The 12,710-nt window shown below is 34.9% G+C and overlaps 1 protein-coding gene across 1 annotated transcript in view; it reads left to right on the top strand.

Annotated features, from left to right (window-relative positions):
• The window catches only part of SPECC1 (sperm antigen with calponin homology and coiled-coil domains 1), a 272,584-nt gene that overhangs the window by 18,280 nt on the left and 241,594 nt on the right, over window positions 1–12,710 (top strand). The gene's annotated exons all lie outside the window — the stretch shown is intronic.

The raw sequence follows: 12,710 nt of genomic DNA on the forward strand, positions 1-12,710 counted from the left end.
TTTCTGGCTTCTTTATGCTTTCACAAGAGAAGCAACATTCCCTCCCTGGAGACCAACAACCACAGTGTTCTGTGTGTCCTGGGCGGGGCGGGGAGGCCAAACCCAGGTTTCTATCAGAGCCTAGGTGGACTGTTTCCCGTTCTCTCCAGTTCCCACCCTGTGGTAAACGAAGTCTTCTTTATGGTACTTTTGTTTCCCCTTAGTTTGAATGGGATCATACACTATGTGGTCTTCTGTGACTCACTTCTTTCATTTGCCATAATGTCTTCAAGGTTCATGTTGTAGTGTGTAGCAATATGTCATTCCTTTTTATGGGCAAATAGTATTTTAGTGTATGGATATACACTAAAATGTTGTTCATCCATTCATCATTTGATGTGCATTTGAGTTGTAATCACCTTTGTTATTATAAATGAAGCTGCTATAAGTACCCATTCACAAGTTCTTATGGTTTCATATGTTTTCATTTTGGGGGGTTTATACATACCTAGGAGTGGAATTGCTGGGTCATGTGGTAATTCCATGTTTAATTATTTGAGGAGCTGCCAGACTGTTTTACTAAGTGGCTACACTATTTTACATTCTCCGCAGCAATGAATGAGGGTTCTGATTTTTCCATATCCTTGTCAACATTTGTTATTATCTGATTTTTTTATTCTAGCCTAGGAGGTGTGAATCTCATTGTGGTTTTGGGTTCTATTTCTTTGATGACTAGTGATGTTGAGTATCTTTTCTTGTCTTTATTGCCATTTATATATCTTCTCAGAGAAAGATATATTCAAGTCCTTTGCTCATTTTAAAATTGAGTTGTTTTTGTGGTTGTTGTTGTAGAAGTAGTTTATATATTCTGGATATTAAATCCTTATCAGTACATGATTTGCAGGGAGTTTCTCCCATTCTTTAGGTTGTCTTTTCACTTTCCCGCTGGTGTTCTTTTAAGCAGAGAAATTTTTAATTGTGGTGCAGTTCAATTTATCTTTATTTTTGTTGTGATTTTGGGAAGAATTCTTTACCAAATCTGAGGTCTTTAGGATTCACCTCTATATTTTCTTCTAAGAGATTTATAGATTTAGTGCTTCTTAAAAATTGAGGTATAATTGATGTATAACATTATATTAGTTTCAGGCATACAAAATAATTACTTTATATTTGTATATGTGGCAAAATACAGTTTTGGCTCTTAACTTAAATGTTTGATTCATTTTGAATTAATTTTTGCATATGGTATGAGATAAGGGTCCAACTTTCTTTTGTATGTGTCTATCTGGTTGTCCCAGTACCATTTGTTGAAAAGACTATTGTTTCCCTGTTGAATAGTCTTGGCACCCTTTCTGAAATTCAGTTCACCACAAATGTTTGGGTTTTTTTTTTTTTTTCACTCTCAATTTGGTTCTAATGATTTATATGTCTATCTTTGCACCAGTACCACATTATCCTGATTAATGTTGCTGTGTAGTAAGTTTTGAAATTGGGAATTATGAGTCTTTATTTTTATTTCTCAAGATTCTTTTGGCAATTCTGGGCCTTGTGATTCCATATGAATTTTTTAAATCAGTTTATCAATTTCTACAAAGAATCAGCTGAGATTTTTTATAGGATTATGTTGAACTGTAGACCAATTTGGAGAGTACTGCTATTTTGACATTAAGTCATCCAATCCATCAACACAGAATGTTTTCCCATTTATTTATTCTTAATTTCTTTCAACAATGTTTTGTAATTTGCAGGGTGTAAGTTTGGCACTTTTCTGGTTAAATGAAGTATTTTATTCTTTTTGATGTTATTGTAAATGGAATTGTTTACTTAATTTCATTTTTGGATTGTTCATTGCAAGTGTATAGAAATACAACAGATTTTTGTATATATATGTCTTGTATCCTGCAACCTTGCTAAAGTCTATGAGTTCTAATAGTTTTTTAGTAGGTTATAAGGTTTCCTAAATACAGGATCATGTAATCTGTGAATAGAAGTAGTTTTATTTCTTATTTTCCAGTCTGGGTGCTTTTTCTTGCCTAATTGCCCTTACCAGGAGCTCCAGTACAATGTTGAATAGAAGTGGCAGAGAAGACATCTTTGTCTTTTTCCTGATCTTAAGGGGGAAGCATCCAGTCTTTCACTATTAAGAATGATGTTAGCTGTGGATTTTTAGTAGATGACTTTTATCAGGTTGAGAAAGTTTGCTTCTAGTTTGTTGAGTGTTTTTATTGGGAAAGAGTTTGGATTTTGTCAAATGCTTTTTCTGTGTCTATTGAGATGATCATGTGATTTTAAAATGTCTTCTATTGAAATGATTAATTGATTTTTTGGATGTTAAACCAACCTTGCATTCCTAGGGTAAATCCGTTTGGTCAATGATATACAGTTTATATGGTTTTTTTTTTTTCTATGTTGTTGGATTTGGTTTGCTAGTATTTTCTTAAGGATTTTTATATGTCCATATTCAGAAAAGCTACTGATCTGTAGTTTTGTGTGTGTGTGTGTGTGTGTGTGTGTGTGTGTGATGTCTTTATCTAGTTTTGATATTAGGATAATACTGGTGTCATAAGATGAGTTGGGAAGTTTTCCTTTTTCTTCTATTTTTTGGAACAGTCTGTGAAAAATTGATACTTAATATTCTTCTTTAAATGTTTAGTACAGGGGCGCCTGGGTGGCTCAGTTTGTTAAGCATCTGCCTTTGGCACAGGTCATGATCCCAGGGGCCAGGGCTTGAGCCCCAATTCAGGCTCTCTGCTCAGCGGGAAGCCTGCTTCTCCCTCTCCCACTCCCCCTGCTTGTGTCCCCTCTCTCGCTGTCTCTCTTTGTCAAATAAATAAATAAAATCTTTAAAAAAATGCTTAGTACAATTCAACAGTGAAATATGGGGCTGGCTTTTCATTGTAGATAATTTTTTATTACTGATTCAGTCTTTTCACTTGTCATAGCTCTGTTCAGATTGTTTATTTATTCTCGAGTCAGTTTTGGTAATTGGTATGTTTCCAGGAACTTTCCCATTTCACTTAAGTTATCTAATTTGTTGGCATGCATTTGTTCATAGTGTTGCTTTATAATCCTTTTTATTTCTGTAAGGTTTGTAGTAATAACCTCTCTTTCATTTCTGATTCTGGTAATTTCAATTGTCTCTTATATTTTCTTTGTCAACCTAACTAAAGTTTTGTCAGTTTTGTTGATCTCTTCAAAGAACAGATTTTGGTTTTATTTATCTTCTCTATTATTTTTCTATTCTCTATTTCATTATTTTTTGCTCTAACCTATTATTTACTTCCTTCTGTGTGCATTAGGTTTCATTTACTCCTCTTTTTCCAGTGTTTTAAAGTGAAAGGTTAAGTTATTGATTTGAGATTTTTCTTTTTAACTGTAGGTATTCTAGCAATACTGACTCCATCTTTGGTCTTCCATCTTGTTCATGTTCACTCAACAACCTCTCTTGGGGCTGTGTTCCCTTGGAGATTAATATGCATACTTAGAAATGCTCACAAAAGCTGAGATGGGGGAGGCTTGCTTTGTCCCTCCTCAAGTTTGTTAAAGATAAAATAGTCTCTTCCCTTCCTGATGCATAGGTGGTGCCACGAGGTCTAATTAAATGTTAGATGTCAATTAGGTGCATGCAAACCCTTTGAAATGCATGGGAACCCTTTGCTCTCACTACATTACCCTTCTGTACACCCCCTCATTCCATAAAATCTATAGATGAAGGTCCGAACTGTGCAGAGAATAGCTGCACAGCTGACTGGATCATCGTCTGCCCAATCCCTCCTGTCAGTTAGTTACCCTGAATAAAACTTTATGTAAACTGTATGGAGTCACCTTTTTTGTTTTCCAGTCTCAAAGTACCTTCTCAGTTTGGGGGATACTTACTGTCTCTTCCCTACCTTCTAACATTAACATAGGTATTTATAGCTGTGAATTTCCCTCTAAGCTCTGCTGCACTGTTACAGAGGCATCCCAAGTTTTGGTATGTTAGTTCTTCATTTTCATTCATCTCAAAGTATTTTCAGATTTCTCTTTCAATTTCTTCTCTGACCCATTGCTTATTTAGGAGTGTGTTGTTTAATTTTTACATATTTGTGAGTTTCCCAAATATTTTTCTGCTGTTGATTTCTAACTACGTTCCATTTTGGTTAGACAACATTCTTTGCATTATTTTTGTCCTTTTAAATTTATTGAGGTTTGTTTTATGGCCAGGCACATGGTGTGTTCTTGAGAATGTTCTATGTGCACTTGAGAAGAATGTATATACTGCTGTCTTGGGTTGGGTGTTCTACAGATCTAGTGTTCTGACTGGCTTAGAGGATTTTTCAGATCTATTTCCTTGTTGAGATTCTGTATAGTTCTGTCTATTATAGAAAGTGGATATTGAAATCTTTAGCTACTATTTTTTTTAATATTTTTATTTTTTTATTTGACAGAGAGTGATATAGTGAGAGAGGGAACACAAGCAGGGGTAGTGGGAGAGGGAGAAGCAGGCTTCCCACTGAGCAGGGAGCCCGATGCGGGGCTCGATCCCAGGACCCTGGGATCATGACCTGAGCCTAAGGCAGACCCTTAACAACGGAGCCACCCAGGCGCCCTGAAGTCTTTAGCTACTATTGTTGAATTGTCTCTTTCTCCCTTCATTCCTGTCACTTTTTGCTTTATGTATTTTGGTGCTCTATTATTAAGTGCACATATAATTGTTATATCTTCTGATGAATTGACCCTTTTATTATTATGTCCTTATCTCCAGTAACATTTTTATTTCAAAATCTATTTCATCTGATACTACTATAGGCACCTGAACTTTCTTGGGGTTACTATTTGCGTGATATAACTTTTTTCATCCATTTATTTATTTATTTAAATTTTTTTTTTAAGATTTTATTTATTTATTTGACAGAGAGAGACACAGCGAGAGAGGGAACACAAGCAGGGGGAGTGGGAGAGGGAGAAGCGGGCTTCCCGCGGAACAGGGAGCCCAATGCGGGGCTCCATCCCAGGACCCTGGGATCATGACCTGAGCTGAAGGCAGATGCTTAATGACTGAGCCACCCAGGTGCCCCTCATCCATTTATTTTAATCCATTTGTGTCTTTGTATCTAGATTATACTTCCTGGATAGCATATGGTTGGATCATATATTTATTTATCCAGTCTGACAATCGCTGCCCTTTTATTAGAATGTTTAATCCATGCACATTTAGTATTATTAGATTTATATCTGCCATTTTACTTTTTGTTTTCTATATGTCTCATCTTTTTTTGTTCCTCTGTTACTCCTTTCACTGCTTTCTTTTGTATTAAGTGAGTGCTTTCTAGTATAACATTTTAGTGTGTTGACTAGTTAGTTGGAGATCTTGAGATGAATTCATTCAGGATTAAGTGTGGGCCCTAAATGCAATGATTAGTGTCATTGTAAGAACAGTATATGCAGAGACACACAGAAAGAAGAAAGCCACGTGAAGACAGAGGCAGAGATGCAAGTACAAGCCAAGGAACACATATGATAACTGGGAACCACAAGAAGCTAGAGGAGGCGAGGAAGGACTCTTTCTGAGAGCCTTTGGAGAGAATATGTCCTGCTGACACCTTGATTTCAGACTTTTATCCTTCAGAACTGGGAGAGAATAAATCTCTGTTGTTTGAAGCCACTCAATTTGTGGTAATCTGTTACTGTAGCTCTAGGAAATAAATAACAAACCTTTTATTTTCTTTAATGATTTTTTCACTTTATCTCTGAGTTATATTCTGATAACTTATCAGAATCTACTTCAGCTTTATACTAACTTAATCCCAATGAGATATAGAAATGTTACTTCTAGATAGCTCTATTCTCTTTTCTCCCTTTTGTTGTATTATTGTTATACATATTACACCTGTTAATATTACAAACCTAACCATAAATTGTTATAATTATTACCTTAACCAACTGTAGTAATTTCCTTAGCTCAATACAGCTTTACTTCAATCCATCTGTTTTGTGCAGTTGTTGGCAGATATATTACACATATATTTCTATACATTATATGTCCAACAATACACTGTATAGATCATATTTTATATAGTTGTTTTTTAAATCCAGAGAAGAAAGAAGAAAAATATGCATTTTTGCTCTTATTTATAATTACTTGATTGCCTTTATGTGCTCTTTGATTTTTTGTGTGTGTGGATTTGAATTACCTTTTGGGCTCATGTGCTTTCATCTAGAACGTCCTCTGGTATTTCTTGTAAGGCAGGTATACTAGCAACAAGTTCTCTCAGTTTTTGTTTATCTGGGAAAGTCTTTATTTCACCTTCGTTTCTCCCCCCAATTTTTTTTTTTTATTGTGGTAAAATACACATAACAAAATTTACCATCTTATCCATTTTTAAGTGTACAGTTTGGTGATATTAAGTATGTTCACAATGTTGTACAACCACCACCATCTGTCTGCAGAATTCTTCATCTTGAAAAACTGAAATTCTATACCCATTAAACAGTCACTCTCCATCCCCACCTCCCCGCAGGCCCTGGCAACCACCACTCTAGGTGCCTCATATAAGGTATATTATACAGTATTTGTCCTTTTGTGTTTAGTTTATTTCACTTAGCATACTGCTTTCATATCATAGCATGTGTCAGAATTTCCTTCTTTTAAGTCTGAATAATATTTCATTTATGTGTATACCACATGTTGTTCATCCATTCATCTGACATTTGAGTTCCTTGCACTTTTAGGCTACTGTGAATAATGCTGCTATGAACATGGATATACAAATATCTTTTCAAAGTACTATTTTTCATTCTTCTGGGTATATAGCCTATTTCACCTTCACACTTGAAAGATAACTTTGCTGGCTATAGGATTCCTGGTTGATAGTTTTTTTTTTCCTTTGCGTACTTTGAATATGTTATCCCATTGCCTTTTGGCTTTGATTGTTTCTGATGAGAAGTCAGCCATTAATCTTATTATGGTTCTGTTGTAAATGCTGAGTTGTTTTTCTCTTGCTATTTTCAAGATTTTTCTCTTTGTTTTTTGATTTTCAGCATTCTACTATAATGTGCCTGTTTGTGGATCACTTTGAGTTTATCCTGCTTGGAATTCATTGAGCGTCCCGAATATAGAGGTTATTGTTTTCCAATAAATTTGGGAAGTTTTCAGCCATTATTTCTTCAGATTTTTTTTCTCCTTTCTCTCTCTTCCTGTGGATTATTTTAACCATTTTTTAGAATTCCATTTTGCTTTATCTAAATTGTTTTGATTGTGGCTTTTTACATATTGTTGTTAGTGGTCCCCTAAGTATTACATTGTACACATGACTTATCAGTCTACTGGCGTGGATATCTTACCACTTGGAATGAAGTGCAGAAACCTTACTTCTCTTTACTCTCCTCACTTATAATTTTCTACCTACATTCAGAACCACATCAGACAGGATTATAATTTTTGTTTCAACCATTAAACATAATTTAGAAGTATTAAGAGGAGACAGAAATTTTATTAAAATTATATTCATTTTTATTATTTATTCTTGATGTTCCTAGATTCCTTCTTTTATCATTTCCTTTCTGTTGAGAGAACTTCCTTTAGCCATTCTTTTGGGACAAGTCTGCTAACAACAAATCCCCTTATTTTCTTTTGTCTGAGAATATTTTGGTTTCTCTTTGATTCATTAGGGATATTTTCTCTGGATACAGGAATCTGGATTGACAGTTCTTTTCTTTCAGCACCTGAAAGATGTATTACTTCCTTCTGGCCACATGGTTTCTGGTGAGGAATCTGCTGCCATTTAAATTGTTTTTCCCTGTAGGGAAATGCCATTTTTCTCATGGCTTTCAAGTTTTTTGTCTTTTAGTCTTTTAGAATTTTGACTATGGTGTGTCTTGATGTGGATTTCTTTGTGCTTCTCAGTTTGGAGTTCAGCTTTTTGAAGCTGTAGGTTTATCTATTGCTGAATACAGAATACAGAAAGTTTTTGGCTATTATTTTTTTTAATACTGTTCCAGCTTCCTCCCTCTTTGTCTCTTTCCTGGACCCTGATGACTTAAGTGTTAGATCTTTTATTATAGTCTCACAGGTCTTTGAAGCTCTGTTCTTTTGATTTCTACTGTTTTATAGTCATGTTATTTCTTCTAACTGGAGTAGAGCATTTATTGTCTGAATGTTTTGTCTTGCTAGACTACCCCTTTCCTGGTCCTTTGACAGCAGGCTTTTATGTTTGTGCCCTGTAGTATTTCCAGGTTGCCCACTTCTTCACCTCCCAGTCTGGTATATATAAGGCAAAAAGAAAACCCAGGCAACTTGCCACTGTGTTGTTCCTTGAGTCCCAAGTTCCTTAAACAGTTTGTCTTCTTCTTCCCACCTTTCAGAATCTTCTTGTATTTATTTTCCATCTCATGTCTAGGGATTTTAGTTGTACTTAGTGAAAAGAATAGGGAAAATTACGTCTATTCCATCTTCCCAGAAGCCTAAGTCCACAACTTTTTTTTTCCAAGTTAGTTTTACTTTTTATGAAAATGAGTTTTCTTTTAAGAGGCAAGTTGTCCAATAGAGCGCCCCACATTCTGAATTTGTCTAATTCTTCTTCAGGATTTATCAAGTAGTTTCAACAAGGTTACCTAGGTGATGTTGTGTGTCTCATCACATCACCTCAGAAAGCATGCAATGTCAGGTTGCCCACCAGAGAGTCGTGGTAAGTATGATCACTTTTGTCTTTCTTTTTGTAATTGATAAATTGTGGAGTGAAACTTTGAGATCATGTGAACATCTTCCACAACAACCTTTGACTCAATGATTTTAGCATGTTTTGGTGAATATATAAGATGTACAAAATGATGATTTTTCCACCCTAATACTGTCATTTCCTTTATTTATTAGTTCTATTATTCTGTAAGGAAGATCTTTATCTTTTTGTCCTTTAGTTCTTCTTTTAGCATAAATAAATATTTTAACTAGTGTTTTATAATTCATTACTGTCATTATTTTTTGGTTGTTGAAATTATCCCAAATAGGTCAAATTGAGCTCCTTCAGATTCACTCCCATTGTCCATTTGACATAGTCCCATTAGTCTTTGGGCATCTCCTTGATTTCTAGGTACCACAAGGTATCCCAGACTCATCTTGTTAATTCCATGCTCCACACCTGGAACCAGCTGTTTCTCCAAGGAGGCCTGCTTCCTTTTAGTAGGAATGATATTTAGAAATACACATAAATTCTAAGGGAGAAGAGTGGGAAGATAATGTACCGAATTAAAGTAGTAATTCATAATCATAACTGCACCTATTTTCTTGGTAATTTAGGTCTTCATTCAAAGTTAGGAAGGTAGAGTTTTAGTATGATAGTAATTTATGAGCTGTGTCTCCCCTATAAGCCTGGATTTCTTGGGGGCCAGGCAAGTGTCTTTACAATTTTTATATTCACAGTGGTTAGCACAGTTTCTGGAACAAAAAAAGGCACTTAATAAATATTTGGACTTAAATTATGCTAACTAAACTCATAAACTATTCATCTTATAATTCAAATATTTTTCTAATTTCCTGATTCTGTAGAGAAATAGTAAAGGATCTGGAACGAAGTTGCAGTGAGAATGTTCATTGGCTGTGGGCAAATTATTAAATGTTTCAGAACTTATTTCTCTCGCTGAATGGTAAGCGTTTTATTGGCTTCACATACTAAAAAGGCTATAACAAGATCTGAGGCTGTTCTACTAGGTAATAGTAAGGCAGTGGGACATGACTCACATTGAATGATTGTTGAAGGTGACTTTCAAAGCTTCATAGCTCACCCTAGAGATGAATAGTGTACAACTGGTATTCAGCCTTTATATAGGAAACCTAAGATGTTTTCTTTTTCCTGATTGACATTCCTGCTTTATTACTTTTAAGTCAGTTGCTCAATCTCTTTTCCTTATTCTCACCTGGAAGAGTGTGACAGTATCCTAAACAAATTGAATTAAGATGTAATGAGAGAAACCATATAAAATCCTTTGATATGTGGTAATTAAATGAAATCTGTATTATAAGCACAGAACTTAGTCATTATAAGTAGCAACAAAGGAAGCCTAATGCCATATTCTAGGGTTTGTTTTTATTCAGAGTAGTTGTAGTATGGCATTTTAACAAGAGTTCCAAATGAAAGGGTGGTTGCAGCCTGAGTCGAGCTTTTAGACTATAATGATAATGGGAATGAAAGGTTTTAGTTTTTTCAGTTTCCTTTTAGTGGGTTTTTGCAGAAGGCACGGGTAAGGTGAATTTATTTATAACCTGCATTTTGAGTGTAAGGAACAGAACCTAAAAGGAAAGACTAAAATATTAAACACCGTATTTATTAACTAAAGAGTGTGTGTGTGTTGTTTTCTTAATGATTAGGAAGAAAACTTTATTCTGTCACCATTGGCAAAGTTAGAGATGTTCCATGTGTGTTTGTGTGCGTCTTAAGTATCAAAATACAAGAAAAGTTGAAGATCCTTTGCACTGATTTAAAGAAATGTTTAAAGAAACAGAAAACTGTTTAAAGAAACAGAAAACTGTTTAAAGAAATGCTTTGTTTCCTGAATTTAATGTCTTTTTTCAAAAAGTAATTCTCACTTGGTGTGTAAATTGCCCAACGATATAGATATAAGACTTAGTAAAAGTTCTCAATATTCTCCCAACTGTTTTGTTTCTATTCTTCCAGTTATTTTCTGTGTATACACTGGAATATATAATATTGAAAACATTTGTTTTCCGAAAACATTTGTTTTCGGAAACTTGCTCATACTACCACATCTTGTGCTTGTTTTTTTTTCACATAATGCACCTCTTTGTATGTCCATATGTAGACATCTATATCATTCTTTTTAAAAAAATTTTTTGTTTTTATTTTTTTATTATGTCTACAATTCTTTCAGATTCTGAACACTGAACTAAGCACTTTATCCACAATAATCAAATCAGTTCTTAGAACAATTATCCTTGTTTTGTAGTTTAGGAAACATAGATTGAGAAGATTTATATAACATATTTGAAATCCACAAGGAATCTGACGTGGATTTGCTCAACCTAATCCTGTATTCTTTTTTTTTTTTTTTTTTAGTTTTTATTTAAATTCCAGTTAGTTAACATATAGTGTAATATTAGTTTTAGGTGTACAACAATATAGTGATTCAGGACTTCCATACATCACCCAGGTGCTCATCACAGATGTGTTCCTTAATCTCTATTACCTACTTAACCCATCCTCCCACTCACCTCCTCTCTGGTAACCATCATTTTGTTCTCTACAGTTAAGAGTCTGTTTCTTGGCTTGCCCCTCTCTCTTTTTATTCCCCTTTGCTTGTTTGTTTTGTTTCTTAAATTCCACACGAGTGAAATCATATGGTATTTGTCTTTCTCTGACTGACTTATTTTTCTTAGCATAATACTCTGTAGCTCCATCCATGTTGTTGCAAATGACAAGATTTCATTCTTTTTTATGGCTGAGTAGTATTCCATTATATATACCACAACCTCTTTATCCATTCTTTAGTCGATAGACATTTGGGCTGTTTCCATAATTTAGCTATTGTAGATAATGCTGCTATAAATATCAGAGTGCATGTATGCCTTTGAATTATTGAAAAATATTTTTGTATTCTTTGGGTAAATATCTAGTAGTGCAATTGCTGGATCATTGGGTAGTTCTATTTTTAACTTTTGAGGAACCTCCATACTGTTTCCCACAGTGGCTACACCAGTCTGCATTCCCACCACCAATGCACAAGAGTTCCTTTTTTCTCCACATCCTCGCCACAAGAAACCTGTTGTTTCTTGTGCTGTTGATTTTAGCTGTTCTGACTGGTGTGAGGTGATATCTTATTGTAGTTTTTGATTTGCATTTCCCTGATGATAAGTGATGATGAACATCTTTTCATGTGTCTGTTGGCCATCTGTATGTCTTCTTTGGATAAATGCCTGTTCATGTGTCCTACCCATTTTTAAAGGTTTTTATTTTAATTCCAGTTAGCTAACATACCGTGTTATATTAGTTCTGCCCATTTTTAAATTGGGTTATTTGAGGCTTTTTGGTGTTAAGTTTTATAATTTCTTTTTTTTTTTTTAAAGATTTTATTTATCTATTTGAGAGAGAGAGAACGAGAGATAGAGAGCATGAGAGGGAAGAGGGTCAGAGGGAGAGGCAGACTCCCTGCTGAGCAGGGAGCCCGATGTGGGACTCGATCCCGGGACTCCGGGATCACGACCTGAGCCGAAGGCAGTCGCTTAACCAACTGAGCCACCCAGGCGCCCCTATCATTTCTTTATATATTTTGGATACTAACCCTTATTCAGATATGTCATTTGCAAATACCTCATCCCATTCCATAGGTTGCCTTCTAGTTTCGTTGATTGTTTCCTTCACTGTGCAGAAGGTTTATTCCTAGGTATCTTATTATTTTTGGTTGTATATAATTCTTTTTGATGGTTGAATTTTGTTGGATATACCCTCATTTAGCCAATACCCTACTGATAAAGGTTTGAATTATTTCTTTTTTCTGTTATAAGCAATGTTGCATAAGCATCATTTTGTGTATATATCTGCTCAATTGTGTATTTTGGTAGACTTGCAATTTAGGAGTAGAATTATTGAGACAAACATGGTGGATATGTAAGGTTTTGCCAATTTTCCTAAAGAGTTGATCAATTTACAGTGGCTAAGAATACCTCTGCTCAAATTACGTCAGGTCCTCCCTCTCAAAGCACCCTGTATTTCTCCTTTGTAGCACATCAGAATTGCATTTAA

This window comes from Eumetopias jubatus, unplaced genomic scaffold, assembly GCF_037043125.1.
Source record: "Eumetopias jubatus isolate StellerSeaLion01/CBP00866 unplaced genomic scaffold, mEumJub1_p1.0 scaffold_10, whole genome shotgun sequence".
Taxonomy (NCBI): Eukaryota; Metazoa; Chordata; class Mammalia; order Carnivora; family Otariidae; genus Eumetopias; species Eumetopias jubatus.